This window comes from Condylura cristata, unplaced genomic scaffold (assembly GCF_000260355.1).
Source record: "Condylura cristata isolate star-nosed mole 26May11 unplaced genomic scaffold, ConCri1.0 scaffold00006, whole genome shotgun sequence".
Classification (NCBI taxonomy): domain Eukaryota; kingdom Metazoa; phylum Chordata; class Mammalia; order Eulipotyphla; family Talpidae; genus Condylura; species Condylura cristata.
Window position 1 is genome coordinate 19,192,590 of NW_004567107.1, and position 5,922 is coordinate 19,198,511.

Sequence of the window (5,922 nt, forward strand, 5' to 3'; positions counted from 1 at the left end):
CTTCTTGAATCTCTTACAATGCTGGAAATGCCTCTGAGATCCACTGTTCAAGGGCTTCCTGTTTCAAGAAGCTTCTGCTGAGACAGAAAACCATGTGTCCAGACATGAGTTGCTGACTTTGAATGAAACAATGCATCAAACACAACATGAGGTATTTGAGTGCTGTCAGAAATCTATTTGGGCCCATTTTCTTTTTCTTTTTGCATTTGCACTGGCCACCCTCCCAGCTCTCTCCCAACCAGCCAGCACATTACAACTGATTAACAAACACAATGTTTGTGAAAAAGAGTCAACAGCAGGGTAATCAAATGCATTGTGTGTGTGTGTGAGTGTGTGTGCTTTAAAATCATTTCCCTGGCTCAGAGTACATGTCAAATTGGCAAAAATAACCTATCCTCTTGTCCGGCCCACAAACTGAGAAGAAAATTAAACACAGAATTGTTTGTGCCTTGTTTGCATTTCTCAGGGTGTGAGGTTCTCCTTTTCAAGCCCTCAGAATCCCTATACTTTCCATAATGCAAAGATATTGCCTCCATCCTGACTTATATAAGGAGCCCAACTTTTCCACACAAGGGTGACACTGTTGGGACATGAATGTGAGCTACAGAGGCTTTTCAATAAAGGACATGGAATCTTTGAGAGTTGTAATGTGTGAGTGGCCTTCCTCCGATGGGGATAATTCTCCCCAGGGATAGAGTTTACCAGGCCTGTGAACATTTGAAGAAAGAAAGGAGAAAATTCCCACAAAAGGCTTGCTATTCTTTGCCATGTCGTTTTCTTTTAAATGCTGTATTTGCTTTCAAATTCATAGAGTATCAGAGGATTCTTCTCCTGGCCTTAAAGACAATCCCATAAGATAAAGATAAATGCTAGTCCTCAATTTCTTTGTTAAGAAGAATGTTACTTCTACATGTCTTACTCTTTAATATTGCCACGAACATAGACATTTAAAAATAAACAGACTAAAAGGAGGGCTTGTTTTTGTTTTTTGGTATCTTCTTAACACATCTCAGAACTGTGCTGAGGGCACTGAAAAGCCAAATTTAACATGCTGCTGTCAGAACAACTCCAAAGTCTTTCAGATAATCCCATTAAGTGTAAAATGTCTTATTAAGTAGCTTGAGGTAGGCTTTGGGGCTGACTCTGGAGGACTGAGAATGCCACTTCAGTGATCAACTCTAAAGGTTCATGATAAAGATTTCCAACTTCTGAGAATTGATTGTTACGTGTCTATGATTCATTTTCTGCTACAAAGGCTTTCATACTGAGTGTTTGGGTTTGAAAGGCAATGGATTTGGATTTGGCCACAGAAAAGAGTTGACTCTCCATTTGGTTTCAGTTTGGCTTTTGGTTATTTTTGTTTGTGTTTTCTAGTTTGTTTTACTACAATGCTTTGGCCAGGCCTGTTTTCTCTCTGTGCCCAACTGTTTTGTGAGTAGAGTTAGGAAGGTCTTTATTTTTTGTCTCCTTCGCATAACTTTTCTCAGAAAGAAATGAAGCAGGCTGAGGAAGAGAGAGATGGAAAACAGAGAAAGGCCAAGATACAGGCAGGTTCCCAGATGAACAGTCCTACCCTTTTGCTCTCTCGCTTCATCTTACAATGAACAGCCACTGGGCAGCTGTCCTGAAGATGCCACAGGGGAAGCAGAACCACAGATGAGTAAGCAGACACAGGCCGTCCACTGGGTAAATGGCCTTGTCAAGGTGCCACCCAGCTTGGTTGGCGCTCAGTGGCAAGAAGACTGACCTAGATGGGGACTGACAGACCCCCGGGGACAAGTCAGAGATCATCGACCTCTACAGGTTGAGGATGATGAGGGCCCTTGGGGAAAGGGCATTTCAGACTGGAAAAGCACACCATGTATTCAGAGACTTGACAGATCAGTTAACATTTAGGGAGGGTGGGGTCAGTCTCTAGAGATGATCCTGTAACCTCTATCCAGGGCCCGGGTGGGACATCAGGCTCAGGGTTTCAGCCTTGCCACGCTAAGCAAAGGGGGCAAGAAAGATTGGCTGGTGGTGACGGGGTGAGCAGAGCAGGACTGTGGCCAAGTGTGAACAGCATGGACTGGATCTAGCGGAGAAAGTCCAGTGGGACAATGTGGGAGGTGGAGAAGGAGGACAACAGTTTGGAGGTTACTGCAGTAATTTACCCACGAGGAGGGGTTGATCCAAGGTGCTCCTCTGGGTGGGGTTGAACCCTGTGAGCTCAACTCAATATTAGATTAGGAGAAAGATAGTGAATAGATTTAGAAATGGTTGGGCATTTAGATATTGGTTAGAATATTTAGCTATTTGGTAGTATCAGAAATGGTTGAATCCTGCAGACACTCGGATTCCTGGGTCAAAGAAAATGAAGGAGGGAAAGAGTAGTGACAATAGGGGAAATGATGAGTCTGGTAGTTCTTAACTAAAAAAAGGGGGGTCTGGTAGTTCTTGACTACAAGAAAAAGGGAGGCCTGATAGATATTGACCCAAAAAAAGGGAGGGGGGAGGGAGGAGTCTACAGTTGAGAGCTGAAAGGAAAAAACCAGTTTCCTGTCACTTGAACGTTTCAAAAGGAAACTTCATTACTCATTCATTCAGCCAACACTTGCTAAACACAGACGTGTTATGCAGACCTAGCACAGGCATTTGGGAATACAGAGGTGAACAGAACTATAGCACCTGTCCTCAAAAGGCTTGTGCACTGGAGAGCACCTGGACATTAATACCTGTCAGGTAAATTCACTTTACTTGGAAGGTCCCATTTATAATTGTCATCACTTTAAGTAGATACTATTCATTTCCCCATTTTTAAAGAAGAAACAGGCAAGATGAAGTCAAGGAGAGCAGCTGAACCAGAAAACAAACTCCAAAAATCAATTGCTAAAGTCCACTTTTTTAACGTCCACCTAAGAGGTTCCAAAGAGGCTGAAGTTTAACAAGGAGGTGGGAGTGAAGTTTTGCCACCTTATAAAATTTGCAGACCCCTCTCATAGTTATTATCAGTAGGGATTTAATTTCAAAGCAATCTAGACACTTAAAATTATCTCTGGCGGGCCCTCCCTGGTGGTGCAGTGGGTTAAAGCACAGCACAAAGAAGCTTAAGCCACCTCTGCATGAGTTCGATCCCCACCTGCCCTGGAGGAGGTTCACATGGCGAGGCAGACCTCTCCTGACCCGCCCGCTGCTCCCCTCAGCAGTGTACTTCATCGATCTGCCTGTTCTGTGCCCCACTCTGTCTCTGGTGAATCCTCTCACCCTCCGCATCTCTGGCCTGTACCCCAGTTCTGTACGAATGAATAAATAAATAAATAAATCTTAAAAAAAAAATTATCTCTGGCTCCCACCTTCTGCAAAAAGCATTTTTTTCCCAGAGTCCTATGGCAGTGGTGCATATATACCTCAGGCGAGGGTGCAGCCAGCCTCCAAAGCTATGTGCCCAGATCTGGTAGTGAGTGTTTCACCTGAAACTTTTCTGCAGCCTCTTCACTCTATCACGCCTCTCGAAGACTCCACATTAATCCCCTAGCACTGATGGTTTCCATCACATCTCCTGCCAACTAATACAGTTTGGGCTGGAAAAAAAATCTATTTTATAACTCCAAGGACATTAATAATTAACTTCCATACCACAAAACTTGTAATATCAGTTTGCTGAAATAAAGTCACCAGTATTTAATTCTTCTTTAAAGGGTGTCTTCTATTATTATTATTTTAGAGTGCAATTTAGTCATCAAAGGTTTACTCAGCCTCATGTTTATAAATTATATGGGGCAGGGATTTAACTCTTCTGGACCTACCTGTTCTGAAGAGAGGGAGGGTCATAACCCTGTTGTCATACCAGGCACCTGCCTTGTAAGGAGATGATTTGTGGACTTGAAGTTCCTTAACCTCTTTTAGAAAACTCTGGGGTGAATATACAGAGTTCCTCTATGATGCAATCAGAAGAATAACCAGATAGTTGCCTGCCACGAAGAGGCACTGGCTTTCTCCCTTCAGAAGACTGTTTGGAAACTACAAGTTCATCGTTTTAAATTGAATTTCTGAATCTTGTCTTGATTAAATGACATAATAATAGTGACTTTCCAATTCATCTGTGTAATATTATTGTTTTTTCATAGTGGTGGTTACTTGTTTTTGGTAGGGGAAGGGCTACTGCCTTAGAGGAATAAAAGTAAAACAGAAAAAGTTGGCCACCAAAGTTGCAAGTTCCTGGGGTTGATGATTATCAATCAAGGGTTCAATCAAGTTGGGGGGGGGGGTTAGGAACCTTGACCTTGAAGAAGAACTTCCCAAAACATTTTGGGTAAAGGGAGGAGGCAGCAGGTGTCCTTTTCTAGGTTCCTCCCTTTGAAAAGGGCAATGTTTTCAAATGTTTCTTTGTGATGCTCCTTCAAGGTAGGGTTTGAACCCCGCTAAGCTAAGTGTAGAAGGGCCCGGGTTTCTCTGCCAAAGCACGCCCCTCCCCCAGCAGCGGGCCCTCCAAGTCCCTGACCAAAGCCGGGAAGAGGATGACAGTCACCTTCCAAGGCGCTCAACTTGAGGACCTAGAGGGATTCCTGGTCTTGGTAGAAAAGGCCCAGCGGATTCATTCGGAGAGAGATGCATGCATTCCAAGAATGCTTTCGTGGCCGGCAAGGAGTGGAAAACTCGGGGACAGTAAATATTCTAAGGAACTTAACAGGCACCAGAGTCGCAGGACTCAGAAACAAACAGGTGACGACTATAACGAACGAGCCGACTAGAGCTCAGAAAAAGACCTAAGGCACGCAGGGCCGGGGCTTCCACCCTTTCCCCGGCGCCCGCTCCTGCCTTTCTTTCCGGTTCTGACACCCAGCTGGGAGCGGCAGCTTTTACTGACAAGGGGGCTCGGTGGAGAGGGCGGGCGGAGCTTGGCTCAGCGCGCGCCTGAATCCAAACTAAACACCTCGCAAACCGACGTTTAGCAAGCGATACCGAACACCACACGTTAAAAAAAAAAAAAAAAGTACTGTTTGCAGAGAAGATGAGGGCGAAAACATTTCCCGACTGGAAAATTACTGATCACAAACTAAGGGGGGAGTGGGGTGGGGAGGCAGAGTTATAAGACTGAAATAACGATCGTCGTTTCCTCTTCTCTTCCCGGTGGGCAGGGACGGCTGCCACGAGCTCTTTTCGGTGTGTACCCTTTCCGGGAACCCGGGTCCCACCACATCGCTCCACCTCCTGGCACGCGGCCACTTTCCAGCCAAGACCCTTTGGGTGGACTGGACCGCCGGGAGCCTGAGCCGAAGGGAACGAGTTGTTGTTTGACCTTTACCTCGCCACTTCACCTCTTTATGACTCAGTTTTCTCATCTATAAAGTGGAAGAGCGCGTAGCTTGTAAAGTGCTTTGAGATTCCCTGCTTGAAAGGTGTCCCCGCGCCTAGCAGCCCCATCTTCCCTTCCCCACAGTACCAAGTAAACCCGGCACCCTTTCACTGCCTTCCACGCTCCTTCCAACACCAAAACCATAACTCGGTTTCCCATTTCGTCCTCCCTTCACCTTTTCCGGGAAACACGCCACGACCTCCTCGGGCTCCCAGTTATCGCCACACAGCGCTAGGCACCCACCTCCTCTAGAACGCCCCCGCCCCCCGGCCCCACCCCCGCAGCCCCACCCTGAAGAGCCCGTGAAGAATCGTGCAGGGCTAGGCCAGCGCCCCAACTGGCGCTCCGGGACCAGGGCGGGCGCCTGCGTGCGTATGGGAGGGATCAGGGCTGGATGAGTCACACGGATAATCGCGCTCTCCTCTAGTACGCAGACGGCGCGGCGAGCGCGTACGGGAGCGGGGGTGGGGCGCGTTACCGTTCCCCTCTGCCCTCACCAGCCTCTCAGCCGTGGGCTTCGAACCCAGGGATCGGACCAGGGCGACGCGCACTGGCCCGGTCGCACGACGACTGGACCTGCGTCCGGT